Raw genomic sequence first — 23053 nt, 5'->3', positions numbered from 1 at the left:
TGGACTCCCGTTAAGAAGACATGCTGTCAACCTCTAGATCCCTCACATGCCTGCACTTTTCGGCTTGCTGCTGCTGCAATCCACGCGTTTTAGATCTGCATAACTCCACCTCTTTTAGCACAGTACCCTCAACCCCCGGCTGTTCCCACCCGCCTCAACACCGTTGGAAGGGAGGAGAACCAATTAAGGCGGGGGGGGGGGTGGAACGAGCAGCTGTCTACCCTTAGCAGGAGGGTTGCTGATTAATTACCTCTCCTGCTGCTGCTGCTGCTGCTGGCTGTCCAGCAGCAGACTGAAGGTGGCTGCTGCTGTGCGCAGGTATATAAAGGCTCAGAGCCTATTATGACACGCGCAGCCAGCGTTCCATTGCCACATTCCGTCTACTGCAGGCGGGATACCTGGATGGCTGAATGTCACTGAGAAGCTCACAGAGACCGCCATAAGCAACAGTTTAAAAGAATGCCACAGACTAATCAACCAAACTTTTTGGGTTGGTTTCTCTTTTATAGTCTGCAGGCATTAAATGAAAGAAGTCAGTGTTCCAGCAGAGGGAGACAACGTTTCAGAAAAGGCATTGTAGCAAACCAAAAAAGAAATTTTAAGCGCAGCAGAGTAACCAGCTCACATACCTGTTAGCTCAGGTGAGTTTAAAAGGCTGCTGTTGATAACAAGGGCATTTGCTAAATAGATGGTGTGTGTGCAACAATATACTGAAAGGTCAATTATATTGTGCAGCTTATCTCACCACCTGTAGTTATTTAGGTGAAAGCTCCAAAATGCTTGCCTAATATGTCTGTTTATCCAAAAGGAAGTATAGAGGGAGAGCTAGATAGATAGCATTGCATTACATTACATGGCAATGCAATGCACAGTTGCTGAAGTTGAACCAAAATGAGCTTGTCATCTGGCTTCTGCAACTTTTAACATGAAAAATCCAATGAGGAGAAGAAAAGCAAAGCCAAAGAGTCCATCCCAAAATCCGACAAACAAGCCAAATGAACAAAAAGCATTGAATTCAATTCTTTCTGATTTTAGAAACTGCATTAAAGAAGGGGTGCACCGGTCCTGGAGATACTGCAATACCAGGTCAATGCGTGGAGTGGACAGAGCAAGCTCTTTTTCCATCTCCCTGTTCTAAAAATCCATTTAATATATGGTCCCCAGATAGGGGACGTATCAGATATTAAACTGATAAGAACAGATACTACACTTGATCTTAGCCAAAAGGCCGAGAAGCGATAACCAGAATTGGTTTCCGACTACGGTGCCACCCAAGGATTCTGAAAAGTCCATTTGTGGAGATGGCCACCTGGACTCCCGTTAAGAAGACATGCTGTCAACCTCTAGATCCCTCACATGCCTGCACTTTTCGGCTTGCTGCTGCTGCAATCCACGCGTTTTAGATCTGCATAACTCCACCTCTTTTAGCACAGTACCCTCAACCCCCGGCTGTTCCCACCCGCCTCAACACCGTTGGAAGGGAGGAGAACCAATTAAGGCGGGGGGGGGGGGGTGGAACGAGCAGCTGTCTACCCTTAGCAGGAGGGTTGCTGATTAATTACCTCTCCTGCTGCTGCTGCTGCTGCTGGCTGTCCAGCAGCAGACTGAAGGTGGCTGCTGCTGTGCGCAGGTATATAAAGGCTCAGAGCCTATTATGACACGCGCAGCCAGCGTTCCATTGCCACATTCCGTCTACTGCAGGCGGGATACCTGGATGGCTGAATGTCACTGAGAAGCTCACAGAGACCGCCATAAGCAACAGTTTAAAAAAATGCCACAGACTAATCAACCAAACTTTTTGGGTTGGTTTCTCTTTTATAGTCTGCAGGCATTAAATGAAAGAAGTCAGTGTTCCAGCAGAGGGAGACAACGTTTCAGAAAAGGCATTGTAGCAAACCAAAAAAGAAATTTTAAGCGCAGCAGAGTAACCAGCTCACATACCTGTTAGCTCAGGTGAGTTTAAAAGGCTGCTGTTGATAACAAGGGCATTTGCTAAATAGATGGTGTGTGTGCAACAATATACTGAAAGGTCAATTATATTGTGCAGCTTATCTCACCACCTGTAGTTATTTAGGTGAAAGCTCCAAAATGCTTGCCTAATATGTCTGTTTATCCAAAAGGAAGTATAGAGGGAGAGCTAGATAGATAGCATTGCATTACATTACATGGCAATGCAATGCACAGTTGCTGAAGTTGAACCAAAATGAGCTTGTCATCTGGCTTCTGCAACTTTTAACATGAAAAATCCAATGAGGAGAAGAAAAGCAAAGCCAAAGAGTCCATCCCAAAATCCGACAAACAAGCCAAATGAACAAAAAGCATTGAATTCAATTCTTTCTGATTTTAGAAACTGCATTAAAGAAGGGGTGCACCGGTCCTGGAGATACTGCAATACCAGGTCAATGCGTGGAGTGGACAGAGCAAGCTCTTTTTCCATCTCCCTGTTCTAAAAATCCATTTAATATATGGTCCCCAGATAGGGGACGTATCAGATATTAAACTGATAAGAACAGATACTACACTTGATCTTAGCCAAAAGGCCGAGAAGCGATAACCAGAATTGGTTTCCGACTACGGTGCCACCCAAGGATTCTGAAAAGTCCATTTGTGGAGATGGCCACCTGGACTCCCGTTAAGAAGACATGCTGTCAACCTCTAGATCCCTCACATGCCTGCACTTTTCGGCTTGCTGCTGCTGCAATCCACGCGTTTTAGATCTGCATAACTCCACCTCTTTTAGCACAGTACCCTCAACCCCCGGCTGTTCCCACCCGCCTCAACACCGTTGGAAGGGAGGAGAACCAATTAAGGCGGGGGGGGGGTGGAACGAGCAGCTGTCTACCCTTAGCAGGAGGGTTGCTGATTAATTACCTCTCCTGCTGCTGCTGCTGCTGCTGGCTGTCCAGCAGCAGACTGAAAGTGGCTGCTGCTGTGCGCAGGTATATAAAGGCTCAGAGCCTATTATGACACGCGCAGCCAGCGTTCCATTGCCACATTCCGTCTACTGCAGGCGAGATACCTGGATGGCTGAATGTCACTGAGAAGCTCACAGAGACCGCCATAAGCAACAGTTTAAAAGAATGCCACAGACTAATCAACCAAACTTTTTGGGTTGGTTTCTCTTTTATAGTCTGCAGGCATTAAATGAAAGAAGTCAGTGTTCCAGCAGAGGGAGACAACGTTTCAGAAAAGGCATTGTAGCAAACCAAAAAAGAAATTTTAAGCGCAGCAGAGTAACCAGCTCACATACCTGTTAGCTCAGGTGAGTTTAAAAGGATGCTGTTGATAACAAGGGCATTTGCTAAATAGATGGTGTGTGTGCAACAATATACTGAAAGGTCAATTATATTGTGCAGCTTATCTCACCACCTGTAGTTATTTAGGTGAAAGCTCCAAAATGCTTGCCTAATATGTCTGTTTATCCAAAAGGAAGTATAGAGGGAGAGCTAGATAGATAGCATTGCATTACATTACATGGCAATGCAATGCACAGTTGCTGAAGTTGAACCAAAATGAGCTTGTCATCTGGCTTCTGCAACTTTTAACATGAAAAATCCAATGAGGAGAAGAAAAGCAAAGCCAAAGAGTCCATCCCAAAATCCGACAAACAAGCCAAATGAACAAAAAGCATTGAATTCAATTCTTTCTGATTTTAGAAACTGCATTAAAGAAGGGGTGCACCGGTCCTGGAGATACTGCAATACCAGGTCAATGCGTGGAGTGGACAGAGCAAGCTCTTTTTCCATCTCCCTGTTCTAAAAATCCATTTAATATATGGTCCCCAGATAGGGGACGTATCAGATATTAAACTGATAAGAACAGATACTACACTTGATCTTAGCCAAAAGGCCGAGAAGCGATAACCAGAATTGGTTTCCGACTACGGTGCCACCCAAGGATTCTGAAAAGTCCATTTGTGGAGATGGCCACCTGGACTCCCGTTAAGAAGACATGCTGTCAACCTCTAGATCCCTCACATGCCTGCACTTTTCGGCTTGCTGCTGCTGCAATCCACGCGTTTTAGATCTGCATAACTCCACCTCTTTTAGCACAGTACCCTCAACCCCCGGCTGTTCCCACCCGCCTCAACACCGTTGGAAGGGAGGAGAACCAATTAAGGCGGGGGGGGGGGTGGAACGAGCAGCTGTCTACCCTTAGCAGGAGGGTTGCTGATTAATTACCTCTCCTGCTGCTGCTGCTGCTGCTGGCTGTCCAGCAGCAGACTGAAGGTGGCTGCTGCTGTGCGCAGGTATATAAAGGCTCAGAGCCTATTATGACACGCGCAGCCAGCGTTCCATTGCCACATTCCGTCTACTGCAGGCGGGATACCTGGATGGCTGAATGTCACTGAGAAGCTCACAGAGACCGCCATAAGCAACAGTTTAAAAGAATGCCACAGACTAATCAACCAAACTTTTTGGGTTGGTTTCTCTTTTATAGTCTGCAGGCATTAAATGAAAGAAGTCAGTGTTCCAGCAGAGGGAGACAACGTTTCAGAAAAGGCATTGTAGCAAACCAAAAAAGAAATTTTAAGCGCAGCAGAGTAACCAGCTCACATACCTGTTAGCTCAGGTGAGTTTAAAAGGCTGCTGTTGATAACAAGGGCATTTGCTAAATAGATGGTGTGTGTGCAACAATATACTGAAAGGTCAATTATATTGTGCAGCTTATCTCACCACCTGTAGTTATTTAGGTGAAAGCTCCAAAATGCTTGCCTAATATGTCTGTTTATCCAAAAGGAAGTATAGAGGGAGAGCTAGATAGATTGCATTGCATTACATTACATGGCAATGCAATGCACAGTTGCTGAAGTTGAACCAAAATGAGCTTGTCATCTGGCTTCTGCAACTTTTAACATGAAAAATCCAATGAGGAGAAGAAAAGCAAAGCCAAAGAGTCCATCCCAAAATCCGACAAACAAGCCAAATGAACAAAAAGCATTGAATTCAATTCTTTCTGATTTTAGAAACTGCATTAAAGAAGGGGTGCACCGGTCCTGGAGATACTGCAATACCAGGTCAATGCGTGGAGTGGACAGAGCAAGCTCTTTTTCCATCTCCCTGTTCTAAAAATCCATTTAATATATGGTCCCCAGATAGGGGACGTATCAGATATTAAACTGATAAGAACAGATACTACACTTGATCTTAGCCAAAAGGCCGAGAAGCGATAACCAGAATTGGTTTCCGACTACGGTGCCACCCAAGGATTCTGAAAAGTCCATTTGTGGAGATGGCCACCTGGACTCCCGTTAAGAAGACATGCTGTCAACCTCTAGATCCCTCACATGCCTGCACTTTTCGGCTTGCTGCTGCTGCAATCCACGCGTTTTAGATCTGCATAACTCCACCTCTTTTAGCACAGTACCCTCAACCCCCGGCTGTTCCCACCCGCCTCAACACCGTTGGAAGGGAGGAGAACCAATTAAGGCGGGGGGGGGGGGGTGGAACGAGCAGCTGTCTACCCTTAGCAGGAGGGTTGCTGATTAATTACCTCTCCTGCTGCTGCTGCTGCTGCTGGCTGTCCAGCAGCAGACTGAAGGTGGCTGCTGCTGTGCGCAGGTATATAAAGGCTCAGAGCCTATTATGACATGCGCAGCCAGCGTTCCATTGCCACATTCCGTCTACTGCAGGCGGGATACCTGGATGGCTGAATGTCACTGAGAAGCTCACAGAGACCGCCATAAGCAACAGTTTAAAAGAATGCCACAGACTAATCAACCAAACTTTTTGGGTTGGTTTCTCTTTTATAGTCTGCAGGCATTAAATGAAAGAAGTCAGTGTTCCAGCAGAGGGAGACAACGTTTCAGAAAAGGCATTGTAGCAAACCAAAAAAGAAATTTTAAGCGCAGCAGAGTAACCAGCTCACATACCTGTTAGCTCAGGTGAGTTTAAAAGGCTGCTGTTGATAACAAGGGCATTTGCTAAATAGATGGTGTGTGTGCAACAATATACTGAAAGGTCAATTATATTGTGCAGCTTATCTCACCACCTGTAGTTATTTAGGTGAAAGCTCCAAAATGCTTGCCTAATATGTCTGTTTATCCAAAAGGAAGTATAGAGGGAGAGCTAGATAGATAGCATTGCATTACATTACATGGCAATGCAATGCACAGTTGCTGAAGTTGAACCAAAATGAGCTTGTCATCTGGCTTCTGCAACTTTTAACATGAAAAATCCAATGAGGAGAAGAAAAGCAAAGCCAAAGAGTCCATCCCAAAATCCGACAAACAAGCCAAATGAACAAAAAGCATTGAATTCAATTCTTTCTGATTTTAGAAACTGCATTAAAGAAGGGGTGCACCGGTCCTGGAGATACTGCAATACCAGGTCAATGCGTGGAGTGGACAGAGCAAGCTCTTTTTCCATCTCCCTGTTCTAAAAATCCATTTAATATATGGTCCCCAGATAGGGGACGTATCAGATATTAAACTGATAAGAACAGATACTACACTTGATCTTAGCCAAAAGGCCGAGAAGCGATAACCAGAATTGGTTTCCGACTACGGTGCCACCCAAGGATTCTGAAAAGTCCATTTGTGGAGATGGCCACCTGGACTCCCATTAAGAAGACATGCTGTCAACCTCTAGATCCCTCACATGCCTGCACTTTTCGGCTTGCTGCTGCTGCAATCCACGCGTTTTAGATCTGCATAACTCCACCTCTTTTAGCACAGTACCCTCAACCCCCGGCTGTTCCCACCCGCCTCAACACCGTTGGAAGGGAGGAGAACCAATTAAGGCGGGGGGGGGGGGTGGAACGAGCAGCTGTCTACCCTTAGCAGGAGGGTTGCTGATTAATTACCTCTCCTGCTGCTGCTGCTGCTGGCTGTCCAGCAGCAGACTGAAGGTGGCTGCTGCTGTGCGCAGGTATATAAAGGCTCAGAGCCTATTATGACACGCGCAGCCAGCGTTCCATTGCCACATTCCGTCTACTGCAGGCGGGATACCTGGATGGCTGAATGTCACTGAGAAGCTCACAGAGACCGCCATAAGCAACAGTTTAAAAGAATGCCACAGACTAATCAACCAAACTTTTTGGGTTGGTTTCTCTTTTATAGTCTGCAGGCATTAAATGAAAGAAGTCAGTGTTCCAGCAGAGGGAGACAACGTTTCAGAAAAGGCATTGTAGCAAACCAAAAAAGAAATTTTAAGCGCAGCAGAGTAACCAGCTCACATACCTGTTAGCTCAGGTGAGTTTAAAAGGCTGCTGTTGATAACAAGGGCATTTGCTAAATAGATGGTGTGTGTGCAACAATATACTGAAAGGTCAATTATATTGTGCAGCTTATCTCACCACCTGTAGTTATTTAGGTGAAAGCTCCAAAATGCTTGCCTAATATGTCTGTTTATCCAAAAGGAAGTATAGAGGGAGAGCTAGATAGATAGCATTGCATTACATTACATGGCAATGCAATGCACAGTTGCTGAAGTTGAACCAAAATGAGCTTGTCATCTGGCTTCTGCAACTTTTAACATGAAAAATCCAATGAGGAGAAGAAAAGCAAAGCCAAAGAGTCCATCCCAAAATCCGACAAACAAGCCAAATGAACAAAAAGCATTGAATTCAATTCTTTCTGATTTTAGAAACTGCATTAAAGAAGGGGTGCACCGGTCCTGGAGATACTGCAATACCAGGTCAATGCGTGGAGTGGACAGAGCAAGCTCTTTTTCCATCTCCCTGTTCTAAAAATCCATTTAATATATGGTCCCCAGATAGGGGACGTATCAGATATTAAACTGATAAGAACAGATACCACACTTGATCTTAGCCAAAAGGCCGAGAAGCGATAACCAGAATTGGTTTCCGACTACGGTGCCACCCAAGGATTCTGAAAAGTCCATTTGTGGAGATGGCCACCTGGACTCCCGTTAAGAAGACATGCTGTCAACCTCTAGATCCCTCACATGCCTGCACTTTTCGGCTTGCTGCTGCTGCAATCCACGCGTTTTAGATCTGCATAACTCCACCTCTTTTAGCACAGTACCCTCAACCCCCGGCTGTTCCCACCCGCCTCAACACCGTTGGAAGGGAGGAGAACCAATTAAGGCGGGGGGGGGGGTGGAACGAGCAGCTGTCTACCCTTAGCAGGAGGGTTGCTGATTAATTACCTCTCCTGCTGCTGCTGCTGCTGCTGGCTGTCCAGCAGCAGACTGAAGGTGGCTGCTGCTGTGCGCAGGTATATAAAGGCTCAGAGCCTATTATGACACGCGCAGCCAGCGTTCCATTGCCACATTCCGTCTACTGCAGGCGGGATACCTGGATGGCTGAATGTCACTGAGAAGCTCACAGAGACCGCCATAAGCAACAGTTTAAAAGAATGCCACAGACTAATCAACCAAACTTTTTGGGTTGGTTTCTCTTTTATAGTCTGCAGGCATTAAATGAAAGAAGTCAGTGTTCCAGCAGAGGGAGACAACGTTTCAGAAAAGGCATTGTAGCAAACCAAAAAAGAAATTTTAAGCGCAGCAGAGTAACCAGCTCACATACCTGTTAGCTCAGGTGAGTTTAAAAGGCTGCTGTTGATAACAAGGGCATTTGCTAAATAGATGGTGTGTGTGCAACAATATACTGAAAGGTCAATTATATTGTGCAGCTTATCTTACCACCTGTAGTTATTTAGGTGAAAGCTCCAAAATGCTTGCCTAATATGTCTGTTTATCCAAAAGGAAGTATAGAGGGAGAGCTAGATAGATAGCATTGCATTACATTACATGGCAATGCAATGCACAGTTGCTGAAGTTGAACCAAAATGAGCTTGTCATCTGGCTTCTGCAACTTTTAACATGAAAAATCCAATGAGGAGAAGAAAAGCAAAGCCAAAGAGTCCATCCCAAAATCCGACAAACAAGCCAAATGAACAAAAAGCATTGAATTCAATTCTTTCTGATTTTAGAAACTGCATTAAAGAAGGGGTGCACCGGTCCTGGAGATACTGCAATACCAGGTCAATGCGTGGAGTGGACAGAGCAAGCTCTTTTTCCATCTCCCTGTTCTAAAAATCCATTTAATATATGGTCCCCAGATAGGGGACGTATCAGATATTAAACTGATAAGAACAGATACTACACTTGTTCTTAGCCAAAAGGCCGAGAAGCGATAACCAGAATTGGTTTCCGACTACGGTGCCACCCAAGGATTCTGAAAAGTCCATTTGTGGAGATGGCCACCTGGACTCCCGTTAAGAAGACATGCTGTCAACCTCTAGATCCCTCACATGCCTGCACTTTTCGGCTTGCTGCTGCTGCAATCCACGCGTTTTAGATCTGCATAACTCCACCTCTTTTAGCACAGTACCCTCAACCCCCGGCTGTTCCCACCCGCCTCAACACCGTTGGAAGGGAGGAGAACCAATTAAGGCCGGGGGGGGGGGTGGAACGAGCAGCTGTCTACCCTTAGCAGGAGGGTTGCTGATTAATTACCTCTCCTGCTGCTGCTGCTGCTGCTGGCTGTCCAGCAGCAGACTGAAGGTGGCTGCTGCTGTGCGCAGGTATATAAAGGCTCAGAGCCTATTATGACACGCGCAGCCAGCGTTCCATTGCCACATTCCGTCTACTGCAGGCGGGATACCTGGATGGCTGAATGTCACTGAGAAGCTCACAGAGACCGCCATAAGCAACAGTTTAAAAGAATGCCACAGACTAATCAACCAAACTTTTTGGGTTGGTTTCTCTTTTATAGTCTGCAGGCATTAAATGAAAGAAGTCAGTGTTCCAGCAGAGGGAGACAACGTTTCAGAAAAGGCATTGTAGCAAACCAAAAAAGAAATTTTAAGCGCAGCAGAGTAACCAGCTCACATACCTGTTAGCTCAGGTGAGTTTAAAAGGCTGCTGTTGATAACAAGGGCATTTGCTAAATAGATGGTGTGTGTGCAACAATATACTGAAAGGTCAATTATATTGTGCAGCTTATCTCACCACCTGTAGTTATTTAGGTGAAAGCTCCAAAATGCTTGCCTAAGATGTCTGTTTATCCAAAAGTAAGTATAGAGGGAGAGCTAGATAGATAGCATTGCATTACATTACATGGCAATGCAATGCACAGTTGCTGAAGTTGAACCAAAATGAGCTTGTCATCTGGCTTCTGCAACTTTTAACATGAAAAATCCAATGAGGAGAAGAAAAGCAAAGCCAAAGAGTCCATCCCAAAATCCGACAAACAAGCCAAATGAACAAAAAGCATTGAATTCAATTCTTTCTGATTTTAGAAACTGCATTAAAGAAGGGGTGCACCGGTCCTGGAGATACTGCAATACCAGGTCAATGCGTGGAGAGGACAGAGCAAGCTCTTTTTCCATCTCCCTGTTCTAAAAATCCATTTAATATATGGTCCCCAGATAGGGGACGTATCAGATATTAAACTGATAAGAACAGATACTACACTTGATCTTAGCCAAAAGGCCGAGAAGCGATAACCAAAATTGGTTTCCGACTACGGTGCCACCCAAGGATTCTGAAAAGTCCATTTGTGGAGATGGCCACCTGGACTCCCGTTAAGAAGACATGCTGTCAACCTCTAGATCCCTCACATGCCTGCACTTTTCGGCTTGCTGCTGCTGCAATCCACGCGTTTTAGATCTGCATAACTCCACCTCTTTTAGCACAGTACCCTCAACCCCCGGCTGTTCCCACCCGCCTCAACACCGTTGGAAGGGAGGAGAACCAATTAAGGCGGGGGGGGGGTGGAACGAGCAGCTGTCTACCCTTAGCAGGAGGGTTGCTGATTAATTACCTCTCCTGCTGCTGCTGCTGCTGGCTGTCCAGCAGCAGACTGAAGGTGGCTGCTGCTGTGCGCAGGTATATAAAGGCTCAGAGCCTATTATGACACGCGCAGCCAGCGTTCCATTGCCACATTCCGTCTACTGCAGGCGGGATACCTGGATGGCTGAATGTCACTGAGAAGCTCACAGAGACCGCCATAAGCAACAGTTTAAAAGAATGCCACAGACTAATCAACCAAACTTTTTGGGTTGGTTTCTCTTTTATAGTCTGCAGGCATTAAATGAAAGAAGTCAGTGTTCCAGCAGAGGGAGACAACGTTTCAGAAAAGGCATTGTAGCAAACCAAAAAAGAAATTTTAAGCGCAGCAGAGTAACCAGCTCACATACCTGTTAGCTCAGGTGAGTTTAAAAGGCTGCTGTTGATAACAAGGGCATTTGCTAAATAGATGGTGTGTGTGCAACAATATACTGAAAGGTCAATTATATTGTGCAGCTTATCTCACCACCTGTAGTTATTTAGGTGAAAGCTCCAAAATGCTTGCCTAATATGTCTGTTTATCCAAAAGGAAGTATAGAGGGAGAGCTAGATAGATAGCATTGCATTACATTACATGGCAATGCAATGCACAGTTGCTGAAGTTGAACCAAAATGAGCTTGTCATCTGGCTTCTGCAACTTTTAACATGAAAAATCCAATGAGGAGAAGAGAAGCAAAGCCAAAGAGTCCATCCCAAAATCCGACAAACAAGCCAAATGAACAAAAAGCATTGAATTCAATTCTTTCTGATTTTAGAAACTGCATTAAAGAAGGGGTGCACCGGTCCTGGAGATACTGCAATACCAGGTCAATGCGTGGAGTGGACAGAGCAAGCTCTTTTTCCATCTCCCTGTTCTAAAAATCCATTTAATATATGGTCCCCAGATAGGGGATGTATCAGATATTAAACTGATAAGAACAGATACTACACTTGATCTTAGCCAAAAGGCCGAGAAGCGATAACCAGAATTGGTTTCCGACTACGGTGCCACCCAAGGATTCTGAAAAGTCCATTTGTGGAGATGGCCACCTGGACTCCCGTTAAGAAGACATGCTGTCAACCTCTAGATCCCTCACATGCCTGCACTTTTCGGCTTGCTGCTGCTGCAATCCACGCGTTTTAGATCTGCATAACTCCACCTCTTTTAGCACAGTACCCTCAACCCCCGGCTGTTCCCACCCGCCTCAACACCGTTGGAAGGGAGGAGAACCAATTAAGGCGGGGGGGGGGTGGAACGAGCAGCTGTCTACCCTTAGCAGGAGGGTTGCTGATTAATTACCTCTCCTGCTGCTGCTGCTGCTGCTGGCTGTCCAGCAGCAGACTGAAGGTGGCTGCTGCTGTGCGCAGGTATATAAAGGCTCAGAGCCTATTATGACACGCGCAGCCAGCGTTCCATTGCCACATTCCGTTTACTGCAGGCGGGATACCTGGATGGCTGAATGTCACTGAGAAGCTCACAGAGACCGCCATAAGCAACAGTTTAAAAGAATGCCACAGACTAATCAACCAAACTTTTTGGGTTGGTTTCTCTTTTATAGTCTGCAGGCATTAAATGAAAGAAGTCAGTGTTCCAGCAGAGGGAGACAACGTTTCAGAAAAGGCATTGTAGCAAACCAAAAAAGAAATTTTAAGCGCAGCAGAGTAACCAGCTCACATACCTGTTAGCTCAGGTGAGTTTAAAAGGCTGCTGTTGATAACAAGGGCATTTGCTAAATAGATGGTGTGTGTGCAACAATATACTGAAAGGTCAATTATATTGTGCAGCTTATCTCACCACCTGTAGTTATTTAGGTGAAAGCTCCAAAATGCTTGCCTAATATGTCTGTTTATCCAAAAGGAAGTATAGAGGGAGAGCTAGATAGATAGCATTGCATTACATTACATGGCAATGCAATGCACAGTTGCTGAAGTTGAACCAAAATGAGCTTGTCATCTGGCTTCTGCAACTTTTAACATGAAAAATCCAATGAGGAGAAGAAAAGCAAAGCCAAAGAGTCCATCCCAAAATCCGACAAACAAGCCAAATGAACAAAAAGCATTGAATTCAATTCTTTCTGATTTTAGAAACTGCATTAAAGAAGGGGTGCACCGGTCCTGGAGATACTGCAATACCAGGTCAATGCGTGGAGTGGACAGAGCAAGCTCTTTTTCCATCTCCCTGTTCTAAAAATCCATTTAATATATGGTCCCCAGATAGGGGACGTATCAGATATTAAACTGATAAGAACAGATACTACACTTGATCTTAGCCAAAAGGCCGAGAAGCGATAACCAGAATTGGTTTCCGACTACGGTGCCACCCAAGGATTCTGAAAAGTCCATTTGTGGAGATGGCCACCTGGACTCCCGTTAAGAAGACATGCTGTCAACCTCTAGATCCCTCACATGCCTGCACTTTTCGGCTTGCTGCTGCTGCAATCCACGCGTTTTAGATCTGCATAACTCCACCTCTTTTAGCACAGTACCCTCAACCCCCGGCTGTTCCCACCCGCCTCAACACCGTTGGAAGGGAGGAGAACCAATTAAGGCGAGGGGGGGGGGGTGGAACGAGCAGCTGTCTACCCTTAGCAGGAGGGTTGCTGATTAATTACCTCTCCTGCTGCTGCTGCTGGCTGTCCAGCAGCAGACTGAAGGTGGCTGCTGCTGTGCGCAGGTATATAAAGGCTCAGAGCCTATTATGACACGCGCAGCCAGCGTTCCATTGCCACATTCCGTCTACTGCAGGCGGGATACCTGGATGGCTGAATGTCACTGAGAAGCTCACAGAGACCGCCATAAGCAACAGTTTAAAAGAATGCCACAGACTAATCAACCAAACTTTTTGGGTTGGTTTCTCTTTTATAGTCTGCAGGCATTAAATGAAAGAAGTCAGTGTTCCAGCAGAGGGAGACAACGTTTCAGAAAAGGCATTGTAGCAAACCAAAAAAGAAATTTTAAGCGCAGCAGAGTAACCAGCTCACATACCTGTTAGCTCAGGTGAGTTTAAAAGGCTGCTGTTGATAACAAGGACATTTGCTAAATAGATGGTGTGTGTGCAACAATATACTGAAAGGTCAATTATATTGTGCAGCTTATCTCACCACCTGTAGTTATTTAGGTGAAAGCTCCAAAATGCTTGCCTAATATGTCTGTTTATCCAAAAGGAAGTATAGAGGGAGAGCTAGATAGATAGCATTGCATTACATTACATGGCAATGCAATGCACAGTTGCTGAAGTTGAACCAAAATGAGCTTGTCATCTGGCTTCTGCAACTTTTAACATGAAAAATCCAATGAGGAGAAGAAAAGCAAAGCCAAAGAGTCCATCCCAAAATCCGACAAACAAGCCAAATGAACAAAAAGCATTGAATTCAATTCTTTCTGATTTTAGAAACTGCATTAAAGAAGGGGTGCACCGGTCCTGGAGATACTGCAATACCAGGTCAATGCGTGGAGTGGACAGAGCAAGCTCTTTTTCCATCTCCCTGTTCTAAAAATCCATTTAATATATGGTCCCCAGATAGGGGACGTATCAGATATTAAACTGATAAGAACAGATACTACACTTGATGTTAGCCAAAAGGCCGAGAAGCGATAACCAGAATTGGTTTCCGACTACGGTGCCACCCAAGGATTCTGAAAAGTCCATTTGTGGAGATGGCCACCTGGACTCCCGTTAAGAAGACATGCTGTCAACCTCTAGATCCCTCACATGCCTGCACTTTTCGGCTTGCTGCTGCTGCAATCCACGCGTTTTAGATCTGCATAACTCCACCTCTTTTAGCACAGTACCCTCAACCCCCGGCTGTTCCCACCCGCCTCAACACCGTTGGAAGGGAGGAGAACCAATTAAGGCGGGGGGGGGGTGGACCGAGCAGCTGTCTACCCTTAGCAGGAGGGTTGCTGATTAATTACCTCTCCTGCTGCTGCTGCTGCTGCTGGCTGTCCAGCAGCAGACTGAAGGTGGCTGCTGCTGTGCGCAGGTATATAAAGGCTCAGAGCCTATTATGACACGCGCAGCCAGCGTTCCATTGCCACATTCCATCTACTGCAGGCGGGATACCTGGATGGCTGAATGTCACTGAGAAGCTCACAGAGACCGCCATAAGCAACAGTTTAAAAGAATGCCACAGACTAATCAACCAAACTTTTTGGGTTGGTTTCTCTTTTATAGTCTGCAGGCATTAAATGAAAGAAGTCAGTGTTCCAGCAGAGGGAGACAACGTTTCAGAAAAGGCATTGTAGCAAACCAAAAAAGAAATTTTAAGCGCAGCAGAGTAACCAGCTCACATACCTGTTAGCACAGGTGAGTTTAAAAGGCTGCTGTTGATAACAAGGGCATTTGCTAAATAGATGGTGTGTGTGCAACAATATACTGAAAGGTCAATTATATTGTGCAGCTTATCTCACCACCTGTAGTTATTTAGGTGAAAGCTCCAAAATGCTTGCCTAATATGTCTGTTTATCCAAAAGGAAGTATAGAGGGAGAGCTAGATAGATAGCATTGCATTACATTACATGGCAATGCAATGCACAGTTGCTGAAGTTGAACCAAAATGAGCTTGTCATCTGGCTTCTGCAACTTTTAACATGAAAAATCCAATGAGGAGAAGAAAAGCAAAGCCAAAGAGTCCATCCCAAAATCCGACAAACAAGCCAAATGAACAAAAAGCATTGAATTCAATTCTTTCTGATTTTAGAAACTGCATTAAAGAAGGGGTGCACCGGTCCTGGAGATACTGCAATACCAGGTCAATGCGTGGAGTGGACAGAGCAAGCTCTTTTTCCATCTCCCTGTTCTAAAAATCCATTTAATATATGGTCCCCAGATAGGGGACGTATCAGATATTAAACTGATAAGAACAGATACTACACTTGATCTTAGCCAAAAGGCCGAGAAGCGATAACCAGAATTGGTTTCCGACTACGGTGCCACCCAAGGATTCTGAAAAGTCCATTTGTGGAGATGGCCACCTGGACTCCCGTTAAGAAGACATGCTGTCAACCTCTAGATCCCTCACATGCCTGCACTTTTCGGCTTGCTGCTGCTGCAATCCACGCGTTTTAGATCTGCATAACTCCACCTCTTTTAGCACAGTACCCTCAACCCCCGGCTGTTCCCACCCGCCTCAACACCGTTGGAAGGGAGGAGAACCAATTAAGGCGGGGGGGGGGGGGGGTGGAACGAGCAGCTGTCTACCCTTAGCAGGAGGGTTGCTGATTAATTACCTCTCCTGCTGCTGCTGGCTGTCCAGCAGCAGACTGAAGGTGGCTGCTGCTGTGCGCAGGTATATAAAGGCTCAGAGCCTATTATGACACGCGCAGCCAGCGTTCCATTGCCACATTCCGTCTACTGCAGGCGGGATACCTGGATGGCTGAATGTCACTGAGAAGCTCACAGAGACCGCCATAAGCAACAGTTTTAAAGAATGCCACAGACTAATCAACCAAACTTTTTGGGTTGGTTTCTCTTTTATAGTCTGCAGGCATTAAATGAAAGAAGTCAGTGTTCCAGCAGAGGGAGACAACGTTTCAGAAGAGGCATTGTAGCAAACCAAAAAAGAAATTTTAAGCGCAGCAGAGTAACCAGCTCACATACCTGTTAGCTCAGGTGAGTTTAAAAGGCTGCTGTTGATAACAAGGGCATTTGCTAAATAGATGGTGTGTGTGCAACAATATACTGAAAGGTCAATTATATTGTGCAGCTTATCTCACCACCTGTAGTTATTTAGGTGAAAGCTCCAAAATGCTTGCCTAATATGTCTGTTTATCCAAAAGGAAGTATAGAGGGAGAGCTAGATAGATAGCATTGCATTACATTACATGGCAATGCAATGCACAGTTGCTGAAGTTGAACCAAAATGAGCTTGTCATCTGGCTTCTGCAACTTTTAACATGAAAAATCCAATGAGGAGAAGAAAAGCAAAGCCAAAGAGTCCATCCCAAAATCCGACAAACAAGCCAAATGAACAAAAAGCATTGAATTCAATTCTTTCTGATTTTAGAAACTGCATTAAAGAAGGGGTGCACCGGTCCTGGAGATACTGCAATACCAGGTCAATGCGTGGAGTGGACAGAGCAAGCTCTTTTTCCATCTCCCTGTTCTAAAAATCCATTTAATATATGGTCCCCAGATAGGGGACGTATCAGATATTAAACTGATAAGAACAGATACTACACTTGATCTTAGCCAAAAGGCCGAGAAGCGATAACCAGAATTGGTTTCCGACTACGGTGCCACCCAAGGATTCTGAAAAGTCCATTTGTGGAGATGGCCACCTGGACTCCCGTTAAGAAGACATGCTGTCAACCTCTAGATCCCTCACATGCCTGCACTTTTCGGCTTGCTGCTGCTGCAATCCACGCGTTTTAGATCTGCATAACTCCACCTCTTTTAGCACAGTACCCTCAACCCCCGGCTGTTCCCACCCGCCTCAACACCGTTGGAAGGGAGGAGAACCAATTAAGGCGGGGGGGGGGGGGTGGAACGAGCAGCTGTCTACCCTTAGCAGGAGGGTTGCTGATTAATTACCTCTCCTGCTGCTGCTGCTGCTGCTGGCTGTCCAGCAGCAGACTGAAGGTGGCTGCTGCTGTGCGCAGGTATATAAAGGCTCAGAGCCTATTATGACACGCGCAGCCAGCGTTCCATTGCCACATTCCGTCTACTGCAGGCGGGATACCTGGATGGCTGAATGTCACTGAGAAGCTCACAGAGACCGCCATAAGCAACAGTTTAAAAGAATGCCACAGACTAATCAACCAAACTTTTTGGGTTGGTTTCTCTTTTATAGTCTGCAGGCATTAAATGAAAGAAGTCAGTGTTCCAGCAGAGGGAGACAACGTTTCAGAAAAGGCATTGTAGCAAACCAAAAAAGAAATTTTAAGCGCAGCAGAGTAACCAGCTCACATACCTGTTAGCTCAGGTGAGTTTAAAAGGCTGCTGTTGATAACAAGGGCATTTGCTAAATAGATGGTGTGTGTGCAACAATATACTGAAAGGTCAATTATATTGTGCAGCTTATCTCACCACCTGTAGTTATTTAGGTGAAAGCTCCAAAATGCTTGCCTAATATGTCTGTTTATCCAAAAGGAAGTATAGAGGGAGAGCTAGATAGATAGCATTGCATTACATTACATGGCAATGCAATGCACAGTTGCTGAAGTTGAACCAAAATGAGCTTGTCATCTGGCTTCTGCAACTTTTAACATGAAAAATCCAATGAGGAGAAGAAAAGCAAAGCCAAAGAGTCCATCCCAAAATCCGACAAACAAGCCAAATGAACAAAAAGCATTGAATTCAATTCTTTCTGATTTTAGAAACTGCATTAAAGAAGGGGTGCACCGGTCCTGGAGATACTGCAATACCAGGTCAATGCGTGGAGTGGACAGAGCAAGCTCTTTTTCCATCTCCCTGTTCTAAAAATCCATTTAATATATGGTCCCCAGATAGGGGACGTATCAGATATTAAACTGATAAGAACAGATACTACACTTGATCTTAGCCAAAAGGCCGAGAAGCGATAACCAGAATTGGTTTCCGACTACGGTGCCACCCAAGGATTCTGAAAAGTCCATTTGTGGAGATGGCCACCTGGACTCCCGTTAAGAAGACATGCTGTCAACCTCTAGATCCCTCACATGCCTGCACTTTTCGGCTTGCTGCTGCTGCAATCCACGCGTTTTAGATCTGCATAACTCCACCTCTTTTAGCACAGTACCCTCAACCCCCGGCTGTTCCCACCCGCCTCAACACCGTTGGAAGGGAGGAGAACCAATTAAGGCGGGGGGTGGGGGGGTGGAACGAGCAGCTGTCTACCCTTAGCAGGAGGGTTGCAGATTAATTACCTCTCCTGCTGCTGCTGCTGCTGGCTGTCCAGCAGCAGACTGAAGGTGGCTGCTGCTGTGCGCAGGTATATAAAGGCTCAGAGCCTATTATGACACGCGCAGCCAGCGTTCCATTGCCACATTCCGTCTACTGCAGGCGGGATACCTGGATGGCTGAATGTCACTGAGAAGCTCACAGAGACCGCCATAAGCAACAGTTTAAAAGAATGCCACAGACTAATCAACCAAACTTTTTGGGTTGGTTTCTCTTTTATAGTCTGCAGGCATTAAATGAAAGAAGTCAGTGTTCCAGCAGAGGGAGACAACGTTTCAGAAAAGGCATTGTAGCAAACCAAAAAAGAAATTTTAAGCGCAGCAGAGTAACCAGCTCACATACCTGTTAGCTCAGGTGAGTTTAAAAGGCTGCTGTTGATAACAAGGGCATTTGCTAAATAGATGGTGTGTGTGCAACAATATACTGAAAGGTCAATTATATTGTGCAGCTTATCTCACCACCTGTAGTTATTTAGGTGAAAGCTCCAAAATGCTTGCCTAATATGTCTGTTTATCCAAAAGGAAGTATAGAGGGAGAGCTAGATAGATAGCATTGCATTACATTACATGGCAATGCAATGCACAGTTGCTGAAGTTGAACCAAAATGAGCTTGTCATCTGGCTTCTGCAACTTTTAACATGAAAAATCCAATGAGGAGAAGAAAAGCAAAGCCAAAGAGTCCATCCCAAAATCCGACAAACAAGCCAAATGAACAAAAAGCATTGAATTCAATTCTTTCTGATTTTAGAAACTGCATTAAAGAAGGGGTGCACCGGTCCTGGAGATACTGCAATACCAGGTCAATGCGTGGAGTGGACAGAGCAAGCTCTTTTTCCATCTCCCTGTTCTAAAAATCCATTTAATATATGGTCCCCAGATAGGGGACGTATCAGATATTAAACTGATAAGAACAGATACTACACTTGATCTTAGCCAAAAGGCCGAGAAGCGATAACCAGAATTGGTTTCCGACTACGGTGCCACCCAAGGATTCTGAAAAGTCCATTTGTGGAGATGGCCACCTGGACTCCCGTTAAGAAGACATGCTGTCAACCTCTAGATCCCTCACATGCCTGCACTTTTCGGCTTGCTGCTGCTGCAATCCACGCGTTTTAGATCTGCATAACTCCACCTCTTTTAGCACAGTACCCTCAACCCCCGGCTGTTCCCACCCGCCTCAACACCGTTGGAAGGGAGGAGAACCAATTAAGGCGGGGGGGGGGGTGGAACGAGCAGCTGTCTACCCTTAGCAGGAGGGTTGCTGATTAATTACCTCTCCTGCTGCTGCTGCTGCTGCTGGCTGTCCAGCAGCAGACTGAAGGTGGCTGCTGCTGTGCGCAGGTATATAAAGGCTCAGAGCCTATTATGACACGCGCAGCCAGCGTTCCATTGCCACATTCCGTCTACTGCAGGCGGGATACCTGGATGGCTGAATGTCACTGAGAAGCTCACAGAGACCGCCATAAGCAACAGTTTAAAAGAATGCCACAGACTAATCAACCAAACTTTTTGGGTTGGTTTCTCTTTTATAGTCTGCAGGCATTAAATGAAAGAAGTCAGTGTTCCAGCAGAGGGAGACAACGTTTCAGAAAAGGCATTGTAGCAAACCAAAAAAGAAATTTTAAGCGCAGCAGAGTAACCAGCTCACATACCTGTTAGCTCAGGTGAGTTTAAAAGGCTGCTGTTGATAACAAGGGCATTTGCTAAATAGATGGTGTGTGTGCAACAATATACTGAAAGGTCAATTATATTGTGCAGCTTATCTCACCACCTGTAGTTATTTAGGTGAAAGCTCCAAAATGCTTGCCTAATATGTCTGTTTATCCAAAAGGAAGTATAGAGGGAGAGCTAGATAGATAGCATTGCATTACATTACATGGCAATGCAATGCACAGTTGCTGAAGTTGAACCAAAATGAGCTTGTCATCTGGCTTCTGCAACTTTTAACATGAAAAATCCAATGAGGAGAAGAAAAGCAAAGCCAAAGAGTCCATCCCAAAATCCGACAAACAAGCCAAATGAACAAAAAGCATTGAATTCAATTCTTTCTGATTTTAGAAACTGCATTAAAGAAGGGGTGCACCGGTCCTGGAGATACTGCAATACCAGGTCAATGCGTGGAGTGGACAGAGCAAGCTCTTTTTCCATCTCCCTGTTCTAAAAATCCATTTAATATATGGTCCCCAGATAGGGGACGTATCAGATATTAAACTGATAAGAACAGATACTACACTTGATCTTAGCCAAAAGGCCGAGAAGCGATAACCAGAATTGGTTTCCGACTACGGTGCCACCCAAGGATTCTGAAAAGTCCATTTGTGGAGATGGCCACCTGGACTCCCGTTAAGAAGACATGCTGTCAACCTCTAGATCCCTCACATGCCTGCACTTTTCGGCTTGCTGCTGCTGCAATCCACGCGTTTTAGATCTGCATAACTCCACCTCTTTTAGCACAGTACCCTCAACCCCCGGCTGTTCCCACCCGCCTCAACACCGTTGGAAGGGAGGAGAACCAATTAAGGCGGGGGGGGGGGTGGAACGAGCAGCTGTCTACCCTTAGCAGGAGGGTTGCTGATTAATTACCTCTCCTGCTGCTGCTGCTGCTGCTGGCTGTCCAGCAGCAGACTGAAGGTGGCTGCTGCTGTGCGCAGGTATATAAAGGCTCAGAGCCTATTATGACACGCGCAGCCAGCGTTCCATTGCCACATTCCGTCTACTGCAGGCGGGATACCTGGATGGCTGAATGTCACTGAGAAGCTCACAGAGACCGCCATAAGCAACAGTTTAAAAGAATGCCACAGACTAATCAACCAAACTTTTTGGGTTGGTTTCTCTTTTATAGTCTGCAGGCATTAAATGAAAGAAGTCAGTGTTCCAGCAGAGGGAGACAACGTTTCAGAAAAGGCATTGTAGCAAACCAAAAAAGAAATTTTAAGCGCAGCAGAGTAACCAGCTCACATACCTGTTAGCTCAGGTGAGTTTAAAAGGCTGCTGTTGATAACAAGGGCATTTGCTAAATAGATGGTGTGTGTGCAACAATATACTGAAAGGTCAATTATATTGTGCAGCTTATCTCACCACCTGTAGTTATTTAGGTGAAAGCTCCAAAATGCTTGCCTAATATGTCTGTTTATCCAAAAGGAAGTATAGAGGGAGAGCTAGATAGATATCATTGCATTACATTACATGGCAATGCAATGCACAGTTGCTGAAGTTGAACCAAAATGAGCTTGTCATCTGGCTTCTGCAACTTTTAACATGAAAAATCCAATGAGGAGAAGAAAAGCAAAGCCAAAGAGTCCATCCCAAAATCCGACAAACAAGCCAAATGAACAAAAAGCATTGAATTCAATTCTTTCTGATTTTAGAAACTGCATTAAAGAAGGGGTGCACCGGTCCTGGAGATACTGCAATACCAGGTCAATGCGTGGAGTGGACAGAGCAAGCTCTTTTTCCATCTCCCTGTTCTAAAAATCCATTTAATATATGGTCCCCAGATAGGGGACGTATCAGATATTAAACTGATAAGAACAGATACTACACTTGATCTTAGCCAAAAGGCCGAGAAGCGATAACCAGAATTGGTTTCCGACTACGGTGCCACCCAAGGATTCTGAAAAGTCCATTTGTGGAGATGGCCACCTGGACTCCCGTTAAGAAGACATGCTGTCAACCTCTAGATCCCTCACATGCCTGCACTTTTCGGCTTGCTGCTGCTGCAATCCACGCGTTTTAGATCTGCATAACTCCACCTCTTTTAGCACAGTACCCTCAACCCCCGGCTGTTCCCACCCGCCTCAACACCATTGGAAGGGAGGAGAACCAATTAAGGCGGGGGGGGGGTGGAACGAGCAGCTGTCTACCCTTAGCAGGAGGGTTGCAGATTAATTACCTCTCCTGCTGCTGCTGGCTGTCCAGCAGCAGACTGAAGGTGGCTGCTGCTGTGCGCAGGTATATAAAGGCTCAGAGCCTATTATGACACGCGCAGCCAGCGTTCCATTGCCACATTCCGTCTACTGCAGGCGGGATACCTGGATGGCTGAATGTCACTGAGAAGCTCACAGAGACCGCCATAAGCAACAGTTTAAAAGAATGCCACAGACTAATCAACCAAACTTTTTGGGTTGGTTTCTCTTTTATAGTCTGCAGGCATTAAATGAAAGAAGTCAGTGTTCCAGCAGAGGGAGACAACGTTTCAGAAAAGGCATTGTAGCAAACCAAAAAAGAAATTTTAAGCGCAGCAGAGTAACCAGCTCAAATACCTGTTAGCTCAGGTGAGTTTAAAAGGCTGCTGTTGATAACAAGGGCATTTGCTAAATAGATGGTGTGTGTGCAACAATATACTGAAAGGTCAATTATATTGTGCAGCTTATCTCACCACCTGTAGTTATTTAGGTGAAAGCTCCAAAATGCTTGCCTAATATGTCTGTTTATCCA

At 45.4% G+C, this 23053-nt stretch overlaps 17 non-coding genes across 17 annotated transcripts; all 17 read right to left on the bottom strand.

Annotated features, from left to right (window-relative positions):
* Window positions 1-1049: 1049 nt before the first annotated feature.
* Window positions 1050-1240, bottom strand: LOC141159174 (U2 spliceosomal RNA). The gene has a single exon (XR_012249187.1). It is a non-coding gene; the product is annotated as a U2 spliceosomal RNA (small nuclear RNA).
* Window positions 1241-2361: 1121 nt separating this feature from the next.
* LOC141159173 (U2 spliceosomal RNA) lies at window positions 2362-2552 on the bottom strand. The gene has a single exon (XR_012249186.1). It is a non-coding gene; the product is annotated as a U2 spliceosomal RNA (small nuclear RNA).
* Window positions 2553-3670: 1118 nt separating this feature from the next.
* Window positions 3671-3861, bottom strand: LOC141159172 (U2 spliceosomal RNA). Its single transcript, XR_012249185.1, has one exon. It is a non-coding gene; the product is annotated as a U2 spliceosomal RNA (small nuclear RNA).
* A 1119-nt stretch (window positions 3862-4980) lies between these two features.
* Window positions 4981-5171, bottom strand: LOC141159171 (U2 spliceosomal RNA). The gene has a single exon (XR_012249184.1). It is a non-coding gene; the product is annotated as a U2 spliceosomal RNA (small nuclear RNA).
* Window positions 5172-6292: 1121 nt separating this feature from the next.
* LOC141159170 (U2 spliceosomal RNA) lies at window positions 6293-6483 on the bottom strand. The gene has a single exon (XR_012249183.1). It is a non-coding gene; the product is annotated as a U2 spliceosomal RNA (small nuclear RNA).
* Window positions 6484-7600: 1117 nt separating this feature from the next.
* LOC141159857 (U2 spliceosomal RNA) lies at window positions 7601-7791 on the bottom strand. The gene has a single exon (XR_012249852.1). It is a non-coding gene; the product is annotated as a U2 spliceosomal RNA (small nuclear RNA).
* Window positions 7792-8910: 1119 nt separating this feature from the next.
* LOC141159785 (U2 spliceosomal RNA) lies at window positions 8911-9101 on the bottom strand. The gene has a single exon (XR_012249783.1). It is a non-coding gene; the product is annotated as a U2 spliceosomal RNA (small nuclear RNA).
* Window positions 9102-10221: 1120 nt separating this feature from the next.
* On the bottom strand, window positions 10222-10412 carry LOC141157843 (U2 spliceosomal RNA). Its single transcript, XR_012247881.1, has one exon. It is a non-coding gene; the product is annotated as a U2 spliceosomal RNA (small nuclear RNA).
* Window positions 10413-11527: 1115 nt separating this feature from the next.
* LOC141159706 (U2 spliceosomal RNA) lies at window positions 11528-11718 on the bottom strand. Its single transcript, XR_012249707.1, has one exon. It is a non-coding gene; the product is annotated as a U2 spliceosomal RNA (small nuclear RNA).
* Window positions 11719-12836: 1118 nt separating this feature from the next.
* LOC141159169 (U2 spliceosomal RNA) lies at window positions 12837-13027 on the bottom strand. Its single transcript, XR_012249182.1, has one exon. It is a non-coding gene; the product is annotated as a U2 spliceosomal RNA (small nuclear RNA).
* Window positions 13028-14142: 1115 nt separating this feature from the next.
* LOC141159995 (U2 spliceosomal RNA) lies at window positions 14143-14333 on the bottom strand. The gene has a single exon (XR_012249986.1). It is a non-coding gene; the product is annotated as a U2 spliceosomal RNA (small nuclear RNA).
* A 1118-nt stretch (window positions 14334-15451) lies between these two features.
* On the bottom strand, window positions 15452-15642 carry LOC141159168 (U2 spliceosomal RNA). The gene has a single exon (XR_012249181.1). It is a non-coding gene; the product is annotated as a U2 spliceosomal RNA (small nuclear RNA).
* Window positions 15643-16756: 1114 nt separating this feature from the next.
* LOC141159166 (U2 spliceosomal RNA) lies at window positions 16757-16947 on the bottom strand. The gene has a single exon (XR_012249179.1). It is a non-coding gene; the product is annotated as a U2 spliceosomal RNA (small nuclear RNA).
* A 1121-nt stretch (window positions 16948-18068) lies between these two features.
* On the bottom strand, window positions 18069-18259 carry LOC141159165 (U2 spliceosomal RNA). Its single transcript, XR_012249178.1, has one exon. It is a non-coding gene; the product is annotated as a U2 spliceosomal RNA (small nuclear RNA).
* A 1119-nt stretch (window positions 18260-19378) lies between these two features.
* On the bottom strand, window positions 19379-19569 carry LOC141159164 (U2 spliceosomal RNA). The gene has a single exon (XR_012249177.1). It is a non-coding gene; the product is annotated as a U2 spliceosomal RNA (small nuclear RNA).
* Window positions 19570-20688: 1119 nt separating this feature from the next.
* LOC141159163 (U2 spliceosomal RNA) lies at window positions 20689-20879 on the bottom strand. The gene has a single exon (XR_012249176.1). It is a non-coding gene; the product is annotated as a U2 spliceosomal RNA (small nuclear RNA).
* Window positions 20880-21998: 1119 nt separating this feature from the next.
* LOC141159162 (U2 spliceosomal RNA) lies at window positions 21999-22189 on the bottom strand. Its single transcript, XR_012249175.1, has one exon. It is a non-coding gene; the product is annotated as a U2 spliceosomal RNA (small nuclear RNA).
* Between the last annotated feature and the right edge of the window lie 864 nt (window positions 22190-23053).

The sequence above is a fragment of the Phyllobates terribilis genome, unplaced genomic scaffold, assembly GCF_046119375.1.
Source record: "Phyllobates terribilis strain yellow unplaced genomic scaffold, ASM4611937v1 Scaffold_8__6_contigs__length_399053987, whole genome shotgun sequence".
Taxonomy (NCBI): domain Eukaryota; kingdom Metazoa; phylum Chordata; class Amphibia; order Anura; family Dendrobatidae; genus Phyllobates; species Phyllobates terribilis.
The sequence above is the reverse complement of the archived record's forward strand: the minus strand, read 5'-3'. Positions and strand labels throughout refer to the sequence as shown.